The sequence below is a fragment of the Panthera onca genome, chromosome Y, assembly GCF_046562875.1.
Source record: "Panthera onca isolate mPanOnc1 chromosome Y, mPanOnc1 haplotype 2, whole genome shotgun sequence".
Classification (NCBI taxonomy): Eukaryota; Metazoa; Chordata; class Mammalia; order Carnivora; family Felidae; genus Panthera; species Panthera onca.
Window position 1 is genome coordinate 16799318 of NC_138358.1, and position 21084 is coordinate 16820401.

Below are 21084 nucleotides of genomic sequence, written 5' to 3' on the forward strand. Positions count from 1 at the left end.
GGAGCCTGGCTTCCTAAAGGGGGAGCATGTGCCGGCGAGGCGCCACGGTGTGGAAGTCCCCGGAGACAGGCACCTCCCTGGGAAGGCAGGGCATCATCCATGTCCCAGGTGTAGAAGGGGCATCAGGCCACAGCCAGAGGGGGCCGTGCCTCCCTAGCCTACGGTCTCCCTCTGTCCTCTGCCACCAGCAGGCCACAAGCTGTGCCTCTACACCCACCCAGCCTCAACCCTGCAGAGGGACAGAGGAATGTGACCCAAGTCTGAAACTTTACATGAAGAGACCAAACATGCTAAACTAAATTCAGTAAGTCCTTGGTGTGTGAGCGTAATTCGTTCCAGAAACACACTTGGAATCCACAGCACTCATAGATCAAGGTGAATTTCAAGAACCATTGGCTCAGTTGTGATCATGGAACGTTCAGTGCCACCTACGACTCGTATGGCAAGACATCGCTCGTTTATCAAGCTAAAATTTATGACAAGTGTTTGCTCTTCTTGCAGAAGACTCACAGCACAAGTTACTTGCAATCCAAGGTTTTACCAGATGTAAATTATTTCTTCAGACTGAGCTCACTGGGTTGGGCTAAAGGTTCCCCCCACTTGCTACATGGCAAATGGGGGACCCCCGAGGACACTGGAGCAGCCGCTTGCAAAAACAGAGCAACCACATGGTGTGTGCACATCTGAGTGAGGTGTGAGACAGTCTGAGACCGTTGGGTGACCACACACCGACCAGGAGCAGGGCCAGCGGGGACTCCCTCACTGGGAGGGCACAGGCAGGTGGGCATCTGTCCTGGCATGCATGGCTAGGCTCCTGTCCCTGGTAACAATGGAGACAGGGGGCATGGGAGGGGTTGTAGGGTACTTCTCCCCTCTGCCTACTGGGACTTGAGCTTTCTTGGTGCACAATGTACTCTCCCAACTGGAATAGAAAAAGGGAAGAAAGAAACTCATTAAAATCTACATGTGTAGGAGGAATATGTTCATCTTGGCTTTTAGGTTATAGTTAAATTGTAGTAACTTGTAGTAATGTGTGTCCCTCCAGAGTTCCTAGATTGGAGCCCTAATCCCAAATGTCACTGTGTTTGAAGGTAGAGCCTTCAAGGAGGTAATCAAGGTTAGATGAGGTCACGAGGGTGGGGTTCTAATCCAACAAGACTGTGCCAGGAGCACAGGCACCAAGCTCAGAGCATGGGCTCTGGGAGGACACTGGGAGCTGATGGGAAGCCACAAGCTAGGAAGGGACTTTCACGGAGACCTACTCTGCAGGCACCTTGACCTTGGACTTCCAGCCTCCAAAACCTTGAGACACAGATTCCCTTTGTCTGAGTGTCCCATCTGTGGTATTTGGTTCTGGCATTCAGAACCGAGACAACGGGCTTTCCTGAAACTTTCTTCTACTCTGTTCTCAAACGAGTTAGGAGCTTCCTTTGGTGCTTGGTATTCGCCATCACCCTGAAGGAGCACCCCACCTCAAGGTGGAGCCCCCAAGTGCATTTGTTAGTTTTGCGGCAGAAACGCCACCTGCTCTAGACGGAAGAGAGGCAGGGGACAGAACAGGAAGACAGAATGGTGGCCCCAGAGGCTGGGGGTTCTGCATTTTGACTGCAAATGAGCAGTCGATGAGCTTGCTAAGTACATGCACATAACAGCCAATCAGCACCAAACCTTTCTGGAAGAAATGTCTACACCCTTCTGCAGAGTGGAGGGGCTGAATGGGGACTGGGGCTAGGCACTTCCTGCACGTGTAGGCTATAAGTCATGGAAAGAAAGCTACATTTATACACACACACACACACACACACACACACACACACACATATATGTACATGTATATGGATATATATATGTTATACATATATATAGACACACACATATATATACTTATATATGTATATATAATATTACATTTATATATATTTATTATATATTATATATAATATTATATTTATATATTTATTATATGTATAAAATATATTAATAAGAGACCTTAAAACCCCAAACCAACATTTTCGTCTTTTGTATCTGAGCAACCAGGAAGCTGAGTTTGCATGCGGGTGCCCACGTGTGTACGTGCACACGCACACACGCGCGTGCACACACACACACCCCACACACACACATTTTTTAACTTGTTATTGTGAAACAACAAGCCCCACCAGGGCTCCAGGTGGAGGAGGAGGGGTTGCTCGGTCACATTTGTAAGGAAGTGGCTGTCGTTTTCACCGGGCTGTGGTTTCCCCAGACTGTAGGCACTGTGCCCACCCACCCCAGTCTCCAGCTCAGTGCCAGCAGGGAGACTGCAGGGCACCCTCTGATTTCCAACCTGCAAAGGCCAACGCTGGTGAGGGCGAGGAGGAGAAGTTCGGGTCAGACCCTGAGGGAGAAGAAACCCAGGCATCTGGGGGGTAAATGGATCAGGATAAGCTTCACCTCCAAGAGCTTTACACCAAGAGCAGTTATGGGGAATAAGGGAAAAGAGCTTCCCAGGGCTTTCCAGCAGGGCCAAAAGCAGCCATGTGCTAAAGTAAGTTTGTCTCCGGGGGCCAAAGTGCCCGGCTGCTGGGGAGATGGGGAGTGACGCGTGGGGAGCTCAAATGGAAAGAGAGGGCACTTTCTGTTTTCTCACTATCTTTAGTTAGTTTGCAAAGAATGTATCAATACCACCACTTTTCACAGCACAGGTTTGAAGGAGTCAATGTTACTGCTGCATCACACAGCCATGGTTGGGGTCCTGTCTCCTCTGCTTCTGTTCAACTCAGGGCAAGCATCTGGGCCTCTGTGAGCCTGAGTATCAGCTGTCAAACAGGCACAATAATGACACAGCACTGGCCTCCTAGGGCTGCTTTGAAGATGAAAGGGACAGTGTCCATTATGGCCACTATAGCACATGGCCTCATAGGCCGGGAGTGCTACTCGGGTGTTAGCCCTTGGTACTGATGACCTTTGCATGGAGTTTCCTTGTGTCTTATGTTAGCTTTGGCTTCAAGTGTGCTAAACGGTGTCTCTTTGCTCTGGGGAAGTGTTTGGTCTAAAGCCCAGGCAACGAACGAACAGCCCTCTGTCACCTAGGCTGTCAGGGGACATGTCACTGCCTCTCAGAGCCGAATCCTGCCAGCCCTGCCATGCACTTCTCCAGGGTCCCCGGCACACGGGTCTTCTACGAGGCCAGCTGTCGACACACACTGTAGAACATTCACTCAGCACTCAGAAAGGCCTCCTGAGTGGGCTTCTCGGCAAGGGCTCCACTCTGTAAATTCCGGAGCAGATGGAGAGAGCCCTCATCCTTCAGACAAGGGTTGGAGGCCATGGAGGCAAACTCATCTGATGGTGTGACTCAGAGACTCGCTCATCCACAAGCACTCTGGGTGCAGAAGCAGTCTCTTGGCTGCTTCCAGCCCTGGGCCCATCTGCTACTCCCTGGCCAGGTTCCCGACCGTGAGGGTGGAGGTGCCAAGCCAAGGGCAGCAAGCGTCCCCAGCCAACCCAAAGCCCTCTTCCCCCTAACTTTCTCTGTGGTGACCACAATGCGGTAAGCAGGTGCACCTCTCCTTGTGCCTCATCACACGTCTGGACTTCCGGGAAACCCTCTCTTGCAAAGAAGAAAGATTGAGGGCTGGGTCTAGTGGTCACCAAGAGAGCATTCGAGCGCCCACAGCTGTAAAATACTGAGCTCGATTCCAAGAAGTTATCTGTACCTTTGCCAGATGTGAATGGACTGTTGCCTGGACAATCGTTTCCTTTTGTAAGAAGGGGAGAGCCTTCTGGAATCCTGGAATTCAATCTCTACAAGGAGCCTCAGACTTGGAGAAGGTCCAGTCTCTAAGTTGGCAAAAGACATCATTCAGGACCCCGGGCAGTCACAGGGCTTCCTGCAGCAGCGCTGTTTTACATTTTCCATCTGGCGGCCCAGCAAGTAAAGGGATGAAGGGGAAAATTCTGGAGCAGACATCTGAGGCACGTGCACTCTCTCTCTCTCTCTCTCTCTCTCTCTCACAGATATATATATATATATATATATATATATATATATATATATATCTGTATTTTCTCTCTCTTTCTCTCTCACTACCCACCATGTGCCCATGTGACAGGCAAGTGCCTCATGCTCCTGCTGAATTTGAATGGGAGCACGTGTCTAGAGGGCAGGAAGCATAACTCAGCATTAGCTCCAGGGAGGATTGCGTTTTATAAAAATTCCACCTTCCCTGTCTTTCACCAGCTTCTTAGAACGTGCAGGAGAGAGAGGAATCTCCAAGAAGTTTCCAGGGCACAAAGCTATGAGGAGTACATTCACTATGAATTTGTTAATTGCATCAGAGATCAAGGCCAGCAAGACAAACTGCATCAGTGTTAGAATACTCCCAACAGCATCCCCTAGGCTCTGCTGTTTGCTCAACTAGACACAGACGTGGGCTGAATGGTCTGGCCTGACCTTGCTGACTGACCTAGCCCTCTGCTGACACCATCCATCTGTGCTGCTCTGTTGGGAAAAAAGGCTCTCGAACCAGCAGTGGAAAGTTTCTGTGGGTGGTGATGCTTCCACCGGGCGTCCAGAGGTGCTGGTGAGAGACATCCAAGAGCAAAGAGAAGACTTTGTGAGTTCAAGCTGTGGTGATTTGGCGTGACCCAGGATCATTGCACCCCAATCACTCAGTGTCATTTCCTTCCTTCTGGTTAACCTTACCTGGCTCTGATGTGTTTATAAGATGCTCTTTGTTGAGTGTCTGTGGTCTGGTAAGGGAAAGAGGGGACACGGTGTCCCCACAGACAGATGTATGCTTGAACTAGAAGCCTTTTTCTGGCAAAGGTAAACCTCTCCCTGAACAAGGAAATTCGTGAAAGAAAAAAAGGGGGGAGCCAGGATCACTGAGGTTCTAGACCATGCCCCTCCCTGCAAAGGGTGAGCATTGTAAGTCCTTTCTAAGTCCTACCTTGGGGAGGCCTCACCTGCCAGTGGCTCTCCTGTTGTTACCTTTGACAGCTGCATAAGAAGCAAAGGCCCTTGGCCAGGCACTCAGAAGAAGGTCTTTTTAAGACAGTGATCTGGACTTAGGGCTTTTGATCTTACAGCACAGACTTACCTACTCATTCTGGAAAGCTCATCAAATTTTTCAAGGCATACTGGGCCATACTAGAAATTCCTCTGTAGCCAGCACAAGCCATGAGAACACATTTTATAAATCTGTGAATGACCTTACAATGTCTTTCCTTGGAAAGAAGCCGAAAGGATCACTGAAATAAGCGTCCAGGCTTTGTACTGGCCTTGATTTGAAGTAAGACCACTGGGAATTCACACCAAATGAAGCTTCTCTGACTGTTCACAAGCAAGACTTGCTTCTAGATTTAATTTCCAAAGGAAGGAAATGCATCCTGAAGACACACTTGTTAGTGGAGAACATAAGATTATATAGGTGGTGGTCTTGAAACAGTATTCTTCATCCCCTGCCTCCAATGACATGCAAATCTAAAATCAGGTGGATAATAGAACGAAATGGAAGGGGGATGTCATATAAGCCTAGGAATAAAATACAAAGAAATATTAAAAACTAATACTATTTACTGGGGAGGGCAAGCCTTGCTAAATTAAGTCATAAAGTACAGAAAGAAGGAAGGAAAGAAAGACGTGTTTGATTACATGAGATTCTTAAATTTCTCTATATTATGCACATAGTTTGACGGCAACAGATATGGAAATAACCTGAAACATACACAGAAAAATAATTGGTGCCTGAGATAGAAAATTTTCTATAACTCAATAAGAAAAATCCTTTCGACACAATAGAAAAAAAATGGTCTAGGAATGATTCTTCATAAAACCAATCTAACTTGGACTGAAAACTTCAGCTTAAGACCAGGCAAGGTGGCCTCCTGTGCCCTCTTCCAAACCCAACTAAGCCAATGGGGGGGGGGGTATTGAGAAGCCACCCTATTGTGGAAAATGCCTTGGTGACAGTGAGAGTGCAGCACTCTAATTGGAAAGACTCCGTCCCATGAGGGACGCCCCAGGAAACACACACAACTGCTTCAATAATCCTGCAACATCCAGTGTATGTGTCACATTTGGTGTAGACCTCAAGGAACATAGTTATTTCTACCTTGATGTGACTCATTTGGGTTTAAAGACATCATCAGAGAATATCCTGAAGTCTCTGACACCGATGGCCAGTTGAAATGAAAGCGTCAATGGGGCGCCTGGGTGGCTCAGTAAGTTAAGGGGCCGACTTCGGCTCAGGTCATGATCTCGAGGTCCGTGAGTTCGAGCCCCGCGTCGGGCTCTGTGCTGCCAGCTCAGAGCCTGGAGCCTATTTCAGATTCTGTGTCTCCCTCTCTCTGACCCTCCCCCATTCACGCTCTGTCTCTCTCTGTCTCAAAAATAAATAAACATTAAAAAAAATTAAAGAAAAAAAGCGTCAAGAACGACTTCTCCTGCCTGGCCTCCAGAAACACAAAGGGAGGCTCAGCACAGCAAGACCGAATGACTGGATGTTCTCGTTCCGTGAACTGTGGGGAAGAGAAAGTGCTGCTTGACTACGAGAGACACATTCACTGCAACCCGTTCTCTACTTAGTCTCTTCTCCGTCAAGGCATTATCCATTTTGCATGATGGAACTGTCATCAACAGATTCAATAGAACCTATTTTGTGGTCTGCCATATCTATTTTTCAGGGACACAAAACCATTCAGGATTGAGTTTTGATGCCTTGGGCACTATTTCACACCTGGCTCGTTCCCCCCTCCTACCACCCATCCACTATTTCCATCTTTTAGATTCCTGAATGGCAAATCCAAAGCCCCTGCAATACCCAAATCCAGCTGGAAAGTGAAAAATGAACTCTGTTTTCAAAATGTCGAATGGTTTTTGTGTGCCATGTGCTTAAGGCTTGCAGCTATAAAGCTTGGGAAAGAAATAACTTGGACACAACAATGTCTATAGTGTATTCCGACTCTAAAATGTTAGGATCTATCCAACAATAGAAATTGGCTAAATAAAGTATGTTATAACCATAAGATGGAATGCTATTTGGCCATTTAATGTGATGCGGGAGAACATGAAATGACAATAGGAAAATGCTCATGATATAGCAAGAGGGAAAGCAGATTATAACAGCCTATGTACTGCATAATAACAGTTTTGTTAAAAATGCAAATAACAACCATGAGTGTGTGAACACACCCCTATGCCCATGACAAAAAAGCCTGGAAGGATTGGCATTAAAAACTCACTGTGGCTACTTGTTAGTAGTGGGAAAACGGGTATGTTTTATTTTTCCCATAGTGCTTCTGTGTGGCTGAAACCTTACTAGTAAACAAATACTGTTTTTCTAATCAGAAAAAAAAAATAGGCATTTAAAGTATAAAATAGCCATGATGCATAATAAAAAAATAATTTCATTGCTTTGGAGAAACTGGCCATTATAGCTCAGCTTTTTACTGTGGTAAAATACACAAAACATAAAGTTTATCATTTTAACCACTTGAGGGTGTACGATACAGTGGCAGTGAAGTACTTCCACACTCTTGTGCAGCCACCACCACCATGTAGCTCCAGAACATTTTCATCACTCCAAGAGGAAATCCCGTACACATTGAGTTCCCACCCCACTATACACCTGTCCCCTAAAATCTACAAATCTGCTTTCTGTATATGGATTTGCTTATTCTGTATGTTTAATGTAAGTGGGATAACACAACATGTGGCCTCTGTGTCTTTGCTCACTTAACACAAAGTTTTCAAGATTCATCTGTTATAGCATGTATCTGTACGCCATCCCCTTTTATACCAGAATGCTATTCCGTTGTATGGCTATACTACACTTTATTTATCTGTTCATCCCTTGATGGGCATTTGAGTTGTTTCCACCTTTTTGCTACTGTATTTAGTACTGCAACACACATTCGCATAAAAGTTTTTGGTTGAACACCTATTTTCGATTATTTTGGATATATACCTAGGAGTGGAAATGCTGGGTTGTGGCAATTCTAGGTTTAACCTACTGAGGATCATCCAAAGTGTCCTACAGAGTGGCTCCATCACTTGAAATTCTGATCAGCAATGCACAGTGTTCTAATTTCTCCACATTGTCACAAACACTTATTTCCTGTTGATTATGATTATGATTCTAGATATCCTAGTGGGTGTGAAGTGGCATTATCTCATTGTGGTTTTATCTGCATTCCTCAAATGACTGTTCATGTTGATATCCCATGCATTAATTGGGCTTTTAGTCTTTTTGTTGTTGAATTGTAAGTGTTCTTTATATATACTGGATACTAGACCCTTTTCAGATATGTCATTTGTAAATACTTCCTCATTCTGTGCGTTCTTTTTTTCATTCTGAATAGTGTCCTTTGATGCAGGAAAGAGTTTTGAGATGAACAAGTATAAGTCCTCCAACTTTGTTCTTCTATTTCAAGATAGAGTTGACTATTCTATGTGCCTTGAATTTTTTTACAAATGTATGTCCAGCTTTACTACTTTTACAAAAAGCCATTGAGATTTTGATAGCTATTAAAAGGAATCCATAGATTGTTTGGGGGAGTCCTACAATCTCAACACTATTGTCTTCTATCACATGAACACAGGGTGTCTTTATATTTAGCTGCCTTCATTTTTTCAGCAATATTTTGTAGTTTTCATTGTACAAGACTTGTACCTCCTCAAATTATTCCTAAGTACCTAATTCTTTTTGATACTGTTGTAAATGGAATTGATTTCTTAATTTCTGTTTCAGACAGTTCATTACAGAAATACAACCGATTATATCCTCTATAAATAGAGACAACTTTCCTTTTTCCTTTCCAATGTTGGTGTCTTTTTATTTCTTTTTCTTGCCTAATTGCTCTGGCTAGGACTTCGCGTACAATGCTGAAAAGATGGTGAAAGTGTGAATTCTTGTTTCATTCAGGTGTGATATTAGCTGTGGATTTTACATAAATGGTGTTCATTACATCGGGGAAGTTCCCTTTATTCCTTGTTTAGTTTAGTTTTTGTTTGTTTTTACCTTGAAAGGACACTAGGTTTTACCAGATGCTTGTTTTTTTTTTTTTTAATCTGCATTTATTGAAATGATTATGTGATTTATTTTCTTTCTTCATTCTATCAATGTGAGGTATTACACTGATTAGTTTTGGTATGTTGAACTACTCTTGCATTCTTGGAGTGAATCTCACTTGCTCATGGTACATATTGCTACTATTGCTACTTGCTTTGGTTTGCTAATGTATTGTTTAGGATTTTTGTGTTTTATTCATGGGCACATTAGTTATTATTATTTTTTTTATGTCTTTCGCTGACTTTGGTATCAGGGTAATGCTGGCCCTATAGAATAAGTTAGGAAGTCTTCCTTTCTCTTCCATGTTTTGGAAGAGGTTGAGAAAGATTGGTACTGATTGCTTAGAGGTCTGTTAGAGTTCATTGGTAGTCACGTGGTCCTGGGCATTTTTTGTGTGCTTGTTTGTTTGTAGGTTTTTGGTTAATGATTCAACTAGTTCAGCTTTTAAAAGAACCGTATTAAAACAAAAATTGAAGATTTTCCTTCAAATGACCAATTCAGTCACTTTTAACTTTGGCCCTGATGTGAAGCCCATGTGATTTTGCAATTTGGATGAAGAACTTCTTCTTTTAACCAAAGAAATTGCTTCCAAGTTTATGCATATTCCCATTGGCAACTAGTTCATAAAATCTTGGAAATGTAGGTTTCCTCTGACTTTTCATTGCACATTCAAGCCCTCTTGTATCTGTGGACCCGTTTTAGGGTTAACGGCTTACTTACGACAAAAGAGACAAATAAAATATGAATAGCTTATAATGTCAAAGTATGGAAGGTAAGTGACTAAAAATGTAATTCCAACTTTTAGACGTTAGCAGCTATCAGAAGGCCAAAGTCACACTGTAAACATCACTCCATTCATTCATTTCGGAATATAGTATTTATTCTATGGAATACCATGAGTGCTCCACTTAAATGCCTGTGCTGTTCATAACCCCATGTGAAGATTATATGTCCCTGGTCTCTGGGGTCCTTTCCACCCATCATGTTTCTTACCCACAAGAGCGCTCTTCATGGGGATGATCTATTAAAATGCCTTTCGGCTTTGCTCACGTTTAGTGTTGCTGTTGTTTTGTCATTGCAATTGTTTGGGTGCAGTGATTTTTACCCGTCCATCCCATGTACTTCCTGACTTCAGAAAATTCTTTCTTAGTCGAATTGTTGGGTTCACACTTTTTTTAGTCCAAATAAAACAATTCTGAAAATATATCTTATACCTGTGGCTACAATGGAATTTATGGGAAATTCAGTTTCATTACAGAAGCCGGACTTCCTACAAAACTAACCATTCACCTAGACACCTAGACAGTTGCTCTGAGAGAAGATATGCTTTGCACAAAAACAAGATGCAACTGAAGACACAATTCCCAAATAAGCAAATGAGCTAGTTCATGTGGAGGCTCATGGGTGAAAGAAGAGAGCTCCCAAAAATCTGCTTCCTAGACGTGGGGGTCACGGCCAAACCAAACTTTCCCAGACTCCGTGTATTTCTCTGTAAGATGGATATGATACTAGTTCCTACCATGCTGGATTGTTGCGGGGATTGAGTGAGAGAAACCAGCTAAATCCGTTAGCACTATCTGTGGCAGTAGTGAATAGTCAATACACGCTAACTGGTTAGAAGTAGCATCAGTACAAACAGAATCAAGAACATTAATGTTCTGCATTTTTCCGCGTATCAGATCCTCCGCAAATGTAAGCCAGTTACCGCTAGTGCCTTCGTGCTGAGCTTCTCAGCCAATGTACTCACATTCGTTCAATCATTCATTCATTCATTCATTCATTCATTCATTCATTCATTCAACAAATGTCCAGAAAATAAATGCCTGTCGGTGCTAGCCCAAGTACTGATGAGGGAATAGTACCAGGTCTCTGACCTAACTGTTTACAGCAGGGTTCAGCAAACTTATTCTGCTACTGGCCAGAGAGCAAATATTTTAGGATTTTTGAGCCATACACCTCTGATGGAAGAGGCATTCATTTCAGCCATCGTACTGCAAGAGCAGCCATGTTTCGAAATGAATGGGCATGGCCGTGTGCCAATACAACTTTGTTTACAAAAACAGGCAGTGAGCAGCATTTGGCTTGAAGTAGACGATTTAGAGATTTTCAGTATAGAGTCTAACAAAGGGAATCGTTAAATAAATACAGTCAAGTATGAGAAATACTCCGATGGTCTCAAAGAAGGCCAAAGAAGTCTTCCCAGAAGAAGCAATACTTAATCGAGTACCAAATGGATGCACACAGGACAGTCAGGCAAGGAGGGAGAGAATAACATTGTCGGCAGATGCATGGTGTGTGCAGGGCTGGGAGAAGAAAGAGAAGTCAAGAGACCAAGACGTAGAAACAGAGACGGTTGGACAGGGATGATATCAGAGGAGCACCTCAAACTGAACAGGGCTTGAGTGCTGGGGCTATTGGAATGAAGCTATAGAGGGGTGAGGACCAGGTTGTGAAGGGTTCTGGCACTGGGACTTGTCACCCCTCACCACCTGGCGCACATCTCTGATGAGAGCCGTATAGGGCTGGCATCTCTACATCTGCAGCCATTCCCGGGGCCAGGCACCTTCCTGACAGACCCCAGTAAACAACTGTCTATAATACCCCAACTTCTGAGTATCCTGAACATGCCAGTGAAATCTCAAAAGAGATCAATTAAAAGAAGGGCTAAACATTCAAGGAAGTTGACTTCGTTTTCAACAGAAGAAAACTTTTTGACAGTGAGATAATTGTATGCCATAATCTTTCAGTTTTTCAGGATCATGGACTAAAAAAAAGTTACTTCATGCTCATTCAGGATAAGAAAATAGATTTGCAAGATTAGCATCCTCTACGTTCAGATGCACAATTTCCATGTTCATTATTGGCCAACACAACAGTCTGTTCCCAAGGAAGAGTAATGGTTTGCTTTACTTGACGTTTTGAGCTGTCACATCTGAGGGCCAGGTCCCAGGGGATGCACATTGCCCCATCACTTGGAAACAAACCAGTCTGTCCCCTCAGTCAGTCGGTCACCCCATGAGGCAACTCAGCACTGAGGTGGGCTTACACTACAGTGCCCTTCATCCTTTCCAATGGCTCTGGAAAGTGAGGATGTGGGTGTAGGAACATGAAGAAGACAGAGAATTCAAGAGCAGATAATCACACTTGGCTTGAAAATAGTCCAGTGGTGGTCGGTCCTGCCTCATAATAAGTAAACACTGAGAAAACCAGCATAGACCTCTGCATATAGACCCATATGAGGGGAAATGCGGAAAAATTCTAGCACAGAAAGCTGGCTTTTCTCCCAAACATCAAAATCTGAACATGTTCTCAAATATATACAGTAACCTATTCTCTTCTGTATTCTACTATTACCTTACATTTTAGCCTGAATTTAATTCTTAGTTCAGGATAGCTTATGAACTCAAACATGCTCGTAAACAAATGTTCGAAGGAGAAGGCACAGCAGAGATGGTTTCAGCTCTTAAAATTCTACATATAAAGAGCGATTAGTGCATCGAACCTACCCTAACATTTCATTCTCTTAATGGAATTCATGCTGAATTTTGATAGCAAGAAATAAGAGATTTTATTTTCATGAAAGCCCATTTCTATTGCATGACACTAATAAATGGCTAAATAAACACAGCATCACCAGGAAATAAATCCCAGTTTGAAGTCTGAAAGGGGACTCCTATTTCTTGAATATCCTGAATGTCAACTTTTTGATGGGAAAAATAATACATAGCAGTGACTGTACACATAGGTCTATACTGGGTATCTTGGCCGTGTGTCCCGAGTTTCATTTGTTGAATCCCTATGTTTTCTGTTCCAGAGCGTCTCGTGGCATTTATTATGTTCTCCTAAAACCGCAGCTCATGAAGGCGTTGGAAAGGTCACTGTTTCCTGGTTACGTTTTTTAAAAGAGTTTAAGTTAATATATATGTCCTCCAATGAAAGATGATGTTTCATGTGCATTTGTTTCTGAAATTGAGGCATATCTGTTCCTGTTCTCCGGGAGCCATTGTTCAGTTTGCGAGTGTTTCCTGAAGTTTCCCTGCAGCAGGGTGCTCCCCTGCACATCTGTAATGAGGGCAACTTTGTTCCCACCTTTGTCTGTGGACAGGGACACAGCAGCGAGGCTCAGACAGCACAGGGCTCTCAGGAGACTCTCTTCTGAAGACAATGGTACAAAGACCTTGCCATGGAGAAAGACAGAAGGTCATAAAAATTAGTGGCCTTAACACCCTTAGTTAAAAATATAAAGGAAATCATTTCTCTTCCCTTAAAGTTTTATACTAGTCCGCCTGTTCTAAAAAAAGAACTCTAACACTGAGCTTCGCAGCAACCAGGAAATGTTGCTATTTATTTTATATTTTGGACTTCTGGTAAGATGGCAGTTTTACATACTGGTCATTTCAATTTTAATTGGTGGTGAGATTTTTTTTTTCTCAGCGTGGAGGAAAATGGCCATCTGTCCTCTGGTTTCCCTGAAAAAGGAGCAAGAAAAGGAGGGCTTCATTTCTACAGGCTGGCTTTCTTCCAAAAAGGGAAAGTTCTCCAAAGTTTTGCGCTGCCACATGGGCAAGAGAAGGCAGGGAAGTGCTGGCAGACACAGGGCAGGGGCCTGGCAGGCTCTGCTATCAAGCAGGGGGACCAGCAGGCCCATACTAGGAAGCTGGTAAGAACAGAAATGCCCAGGGGAGCTGAGGGTCAGGGAAGTGTTCAGGAGGTGGGTAAGGGGAGCGGGACTAGGAAATCAAGACCAGGGAACAAGGTGAGGAATCAGGCCAAAGGCTCGGTCACAGAAAGGACACAGGAGAGCTTACAGAGTCTGACCAGGGAGGGGCAGGAGCAGGTGGGAGGCCAGGTGGGGATGCTGAGAGGGCATGAGATTCAGAATCAGATGGGTCAGGGTCAAATGTGCTGCAGGGCATGTTTCAGGAGACTCGTGGAGCCCCTGCCACACATCAGCACAACTCAGACTTCCATGAAGCCTTTCCAGCTTTCCTGATGTTCTTGGTCTCTTGCTCTGAGCTGTGACAGTCCTTCACTCTGCAAAACTTCCCCACAGGCTCACCCATCGCCACCTGTTTTCTTCTTCATTATCCCAAAGCTCTTTGATCCCAAGGTACTACTTTCTTCATGACTTTGTGAGCCCAGGGACTGGTCAGGTGCACGTGCAACTGGATCTTCGGTATGGAAGACAGAGGCAAGAAAGCAACACGGTTCCCTCAGACCAGGACCCAACTCTGTTTTTACACTTTTATTCACTGAAATTGAAAACACACACAGTACCACGTGACGAATTTTCTCAAATTGAATACATTCACATAACCAGTACCCAGATGAAGAAACAGAATGAGATCAGCACCACCCAAAAGCTCCCCTTAGTCCGTCCCCTTATGCTGTCACAAGGGTGACTACTGCCCCAGTTCGGGAAGGCTTTGAGCTGAACCTGCAGACATACCCATAGTGCACTGCTCCCAGAACCACAGCTGAACATCCAGGGGATGCTGGGGCTGAGATGCCGACCAGCGAGGATCAAGGTGAGCATCAGCCCGAAGACCTGAATCAGGCCTCGAGTGGCATCCTTCTTTCATTACGAGGCTCTGGCTCAAAAGGCAGCTATGCGACACCGAGCTTCACAAGTGCAGGGAAGGACAGCGGGGCACTCGGTCTTGCTCAGCGGATCAAGCCAGGGGGCTGGAGAGTGACTTTTTCTTAGGGCTTCCAATTGCTCAAGACACAGCTTACTACAGCTCTTCCTGAGCCAGCAAACACATTCTACCAAGTCTCCTGCCTATGACTGTGAGTAGGTTGTTTCTTGGTGAATTAGCCCCTTGGTGTTCACACTGAACAGAGAAGGAAAATGTTCCTTTTTCTCCCCCCAAGCAAAAGGATGCAGAAAGCATCCTCAAGGGCTTGTGCTTAATATCTTCAAGACAGAGAACAGGTGTACTGCCTTCCAAATGTCAAGGAGCCCTGGACGAGCTGTGGGCCCCCATTGTGCAGCTTTCTTTGGTCCAAGGGATGCTTCAGAAATTCTGAAAACAACACCACATTGCTAACAAACACTCTTGCACTTGGAGAAGGGAGTTTTGTTCTCCAGGTCAGGGCAGCTCGCACCAGCCCCTTTGTCCTTCAGGGAAGGGATAATCATTACCACGGTTCCTACAAGTCGCCGTGTGTGATTATCTCAAGGGCACTTGACAATTTCACCGCCTGTGCGTCCCCAAGGACTTTGTGTGCATGAACACGGGCTCCTGTGTTTCCGCAGCCTGTGGATGTGGTCCATTGGAATCAACTGAACAAAATCAGACCTGTGATAGGGGCCCACGATCTGAGCTAGAGTCAACCAGGTGCCAGGGAGGCGGAGGGCCCTGGTGAGGGAGGTCATGTGCAGAGCCACTTGGGAAGGCTGATTCATTTGGCTCGGTGGGCTCTGGGGAACCATGGCACGTCCAGCCCTCACCTTACCAACAATCCTGCTGTGCCACGAGCGATGTGAGTCTGTAACAGAGCCCAGCAGCTCACCACAACTGTGTTAGGCCCTGGAACATTGTCTCCTTAACCTCCACAACATCCCTACGAGGAAGATACTACTGACCCCATAACATATGGGGAAAGTGAGGCTTTGAGGGATCACACAGCAGGAAAGCGCCTCAGCTGGATCCACACTGGACTCGTCTGCCTCCAGAGCCTGGGCTCTTCACAGCTGTGCTGTCCTTGGGGTGGTAACACCAACGCTGATCCTTGCACCCATGTTGGAAGGACCCACTTTCGTGGACCAGTGTCTGCTCTCAGGCTCCAAGTCACACTCGGCAGTGTCACCACCTGGCCATGTTGCAATGTCACAGGCGGGAACCTTGGGTGGTAGGAAAACGACACAGCTCTTGGGGAGAAGCGTCCTCTGTTGCTCCTGGTGTGTCAGGCTGGTTGGGGACCTGCTTCTCCGATCTCCATTTACTCTTTTCTATTGAGGTGACATTCACATAACTTAAAACCAACCCTGTTAAAGTGTCTAATTCAGCCACATTTAGTACACTCATAGTGCTGTGCAACCACCACTCCTATCCAGTTCTAAAACATTCTCACCCCAAAAGGAACCCTGACCTATTACACAGCCACGCCATTCTCTCCTCACACAGCCCCTGCCAACCACTCATTCTTCTGTCTCTGTGGATTTTCTATCAGTGGAATCACAGAGCATGTGACTTGGGTCTGACTCCTTTCACTCAGTACTACATTTTCAAGGTCCATGCACGTGGTAGCATGTCGATACTGTCTCTTTTATGGCTGAATAATATTCCATTAGATCGTGCCTCTTAAAAGCGAAGTAAGAGGTAATGCGGTCTCAAAGAAAGAGCATTGACTCAAGAATCTGTGAAACTTTCATTCTTCTCATGGGATTATGATTATCCTTCTGCATCAGACAGACCGACCTGGGTGCACATGTCACCTCCTCCGCCATGTGGCCTTACTTGAGACACCTAATTACTCTGAGCACCAGCATCCCTGCCCATTGGATAAGCGTAAGTGACCGTCCCTAACTCACAGAGCTACAGTAGTAGCAAAAGAGGAAAACACATATCCAAAGATTGTCAAATTGCTTAACGTGCCATCACGGTACCTAAGATGATACCTAGTTTCTCCACTTATTGGTGGGAAAACTGCCCCACTTACATATATAAGTTGGGAACTCACCTGTACACGGCAGATGTGTGCCTGAGTTGCCCATGTAAATTAAAAGAATCAAATCCCCTATTCACTAAGCAAAGGGATTCTTTTTTTTTTAATGTGTATTTATTTTTGAGAGAGAGAGAGAGAGAGCATGAGCATGGCGGGGGCAGAGAGAGGGGGAGACACAGAATCTGAAGCAGGCTCCAGGCTCCGAGCTGTCAGCACAGAGCCCGACATGGGGCTTGAACTCACAAAATGCAAGATTGTGACCTGAGCCGAAGTTGGTGTTTAACCGACGGCGCCACCTAGGTGCCCCAAAGCAAAGGAATTCTTAGGTGGACAAAAACTATTACTGAAGAAAATCTGCTCTAAGTTCCGAGGGTGGGTTAGCCACCTTTTAAATGAACGTTTTCATCCCAGAATCCAGCGCAGTTCTTGGCTCAGAATAGGCACCCAGCATAAGTGTTTGTGTAGGCATCGGCAAAGAAGGAAGAGGTCTTACACCGGACATATTTCGAGGAACGTTCTCCAAAACCCCTGGTTCTCAGACAAATGGTAACTGGCAGTCAAGTTACAGGCATAAGTATCCTTGTAGTCAATAAAAGAACAACCCCTCTGAGGGTGGGCAGTACTGTGGCTTCTGGCTGCAAAGTCATCATCTCTGAGGAGCAGTGCTGATAATGGGTAGGCAATGGATGGCTCAAATCACAAACTCAGACATGGTGAATGAGGGCTGAGCAGCGTTTACAATGAGGTGAGCCCAGCCATGGGGCTCACTTGGGCACAGTCCATCCATGTTCTCTCTTCTGTCACTGGAATACTTAAAAAAAAGAAAACAAAAAACAAAAAAAGAAACAAACAAAAAAACAATAACAAAACCAAAACCCTGCCAAACTTAGTTATTGCTCACGCATGAAGGATCCAGAGCTGAGACAGTCTCAATTAGAGGTGACTTTCAAAGAGCCCTTGGGTTCAAAACCAAGGATCTACCGGGACACCTTCTGCCACCACCTAACGCTGCAAAACACATTAAAGAATGCTTGAGGCAGTTCTGGAAGATAAGTGGCCTGTATTTCATTCACTCATAGAGCAATCTGATCTGCGGAATTTACACCAGTGATAATCCATGCACAACGTCACGTTCCCTCCAATCCCAGCACCGTAATCCCAGCAAGCAGCGACTGGGTCCCCTTATGGCAGAGTTCAGGCACATAATAAAGGGAAACAGGAATAAGGAAAAGTATCAGTAACTGAAAAGTAAGGAACAGTGTACCTGGAGGTGCAAAACACACAAAGTACAACAGGAAAGAAGACTTTCTGCAAGCCTACTGCAACAGGAGATGGGTCAGAACTCATCGGAGTGCTGAGGGCAAGAAGTGGAGGGGCTGTTAGCGCTAGGGGCTGATGGGAAGTCCTGGGGGATCGGTGAGGGCTTGTTGATGGACGGGAGGTGTCTGGCATGCGGAGTCCTTCCTGAGTTTACGCATGTCTTCTTGTGTGACTGGGCATCTGTGTTTGACACCTAGAGCCCATCAGCGTCAGGTCCCCACTCTCTCCAGAAGATGCCATCGCAAAGGTCCTCCAGCAATTATTTTCCTGGGTTGGAAGGACATCCATCTCCGTGGGGTAGGGAAAGCATTTACAATGATGACCTGTCTGAAGTAAACTCTCTAAGAGAGGTCCAGTGGCTGGCGCCATGAAGAAGCCTGTCCACGGTTCAGTTGAGGTGACCATTACGGCCACGTTGGCCAAGGGCTTCTGAAACCCTGCTCCCGATGCCAGGGCCCTCTCAGAAAAGGGCTTTCTGAGACTTTTCGGCATGGGCAAAAGTGCTGCGGTCTGGAAAGCCCAACAAAATTTCTGAATTTTGAATTAAATTTTTGAAAGCAAAACATCACTTTACCAAACTGTTTACCTCTCTGACGCCCCCCTGAAAGACTGAGTGGAGACCCAGTTTCTTCATTTCCTGAGATTTAAATAATGCTACAACCCCGGGCGAAAGAAAGATGTCCAGATACTGACACCAGTGGACACACGGCATCTCTCAGATATTTCAAAATACTTCTAAAGGCTAGTGAACTATATTGGGCAGAATGAATACATAAGCATCGCCTTTGCGGCTGAGAGCCAGCTCCTGAAAGCCTTCTAGCATCATCAGTATTTAGCATTGATGGTCTTTGGTGGGGCTTTCTGGACAGCAATTACCAATTCTGGAAAGCAAGACACACTGCCCCCTAGCCACAATGCGGACACCACAGCTCTGCGAACAGCCACACGACGGAAATCCTCCAAAGTCACCAGACGGCAGGAGAAGCAGCGAGTGCCGAGGGAAAAAGGCAGGTTTGGGCCAGGCCGCGTGTCTTCTGCTGTTTGGACTTCATGCTGAAGGAGCACCAATGGGGCTAATTCCCCGAGGAGCTGCACGTACCCATTGCCATTTGGCGTGGCCACCTCAGTGTTCTCAAAATCAGGAGATTTTGCATAGAAATCTGGGTTTCCAGGTTCTCGTGGAACAGCACAGGGATCAGAGGGTGTGCACGCCTCGTGGCCTCACGGTCTCTGCACACCTCTGTTTCCCACACCTGGTCTCCTGTGTGCACAGGCTGGATGTTTGCACAATAATCCAGCCCTAACTTGGTGGCATTAAATGACACCAACGATTTATTGCTGTTATTAATTCTCACAGTTCTGGGGATCAGCTGGAACGAGCTGGGTGTTTTTCACTTGGGGTTCGTTAGGCGGCGACGGTCCCACAGTGGCGGGCGGTGGAGAGAAGCTTCCTCACTTACACGTCATGATGGACAGCCATCCTCCGCTGGAATCTCAGCAAGGGCTCTTTGGGGGAAGGTCCGCACTTGTGTTCTGCAAAGCCAGGCTTGCAGGAAAGCAACTTGGTTCTAAGAGTGAGTAACCCGATAGACGGCAGGGATGCTCTATTCACTTTCCTAAACGGGCCTCAGTGTCAACCTTGGCTGTATTCCATTAACGACCAGCAAGGTCCTCGACCACCCACGTGAAAAGGAAAGGGGCGTCAGACCCCTCCACTGACTAATGGGAGAAATGAAGAATTTGGGGCCTTGTCTCGAAACCCCTGTGGTCGTTCCTCAGGTCACAAATTACGTATATTCCTCCCACACGCCTAATCCACGCACTGTCTCCCATACCTGTCGAAAGCTGTTATCATGCATTAGGCTCAAGCTGGAGGCCAGGACCCTGACCTCAAATCAGGTCCGGCTTTGGATGAGGCTGCTCTTGGATCACTCCTCTGGTCCAGCTCTCTTTGCAAAGACCCCTGATCGTGCCCACAGGAGGCACGGGGCCACCACCCCATCTGCGACGTTCCTGTTAATCGGGTGATGTGGTGGGCCATGGAGGTAAGCTGCCCGGTCCTGCTGCCTTCAGTGGTTGTCCCCAGTCCCTGGCTCTGCCCGCGGGCTCCCAGTGCAGACCTCCCAATTGTCCCTCCCTGGCATGAATATATAGCTCACATCCACAGCAGCTGGTTTCTCTGTTTGCTTCCTGAGCCAACATGTTTGGGATTCAAAACCTTCTTTTCTTTTTTTTTTCACTCTGTCTTTTCCCATTAGTCCTCGTGGGCAGCATTTCTGTGCACAGAATGCTCTTCAATACCCTGCACATCTTTTGTGAAACTTATTGGAGTTCATGCCATTTGACAGAAGCCATGCCTGGAAATCTGAGCTGAGGCGGCCTGGTTACGATGCCCTGGGGGTGGCTGGGGACATGACAGTCCAAAAGGGAGGGCCTGGGAGGCAGTGGTCTGTGCAAAGGGTCTTTAATCTTTCTGCGTCCCCAAGGAAATTTTAAAGTCAGATCCATAGCTGTTTCTTTACACCATGATTTTGAACAACAGACTCCCGGGTTTGGTTCCCTGGAAGCTATAGCTTGAGTTGAGATTTGTGGGCTCTCTGAGAGGGCTGGGATGAGAAAGTACTGAATCTGGGACCCACCGTGTCCTGATTCCTCTCCATCTGATAAATTATTTTAAAAGCTCATCTCTTCCTTCGCTCCTCTGACTACAGTCATCTGGAAAAAAAAAAAATGAGGGTTCCTGTGAACACACGGCCTGAAAACTCACTTGGTAAAAAACTGCACTTACCATTTTCTGTTTTCTATGAGCAACGATGCTGGCCACGCTTTCTGGAACAACATAGTAAGGGCCTTCTGCCTGCTTCCAATCTCCCTTTACGCCCCCCTGACAGTCTCCTCTAGGCTCTCTGCCTCCCTCGTGCCACACCAGGCTGTTTTATTGAAATACATACTGTACCTTATTTTCAAGGGGTGCACTCTGTTGGTTTAATGCAGGATATATTATGAAATGATCACCACAGTCAAGGTGGTTAAAAAC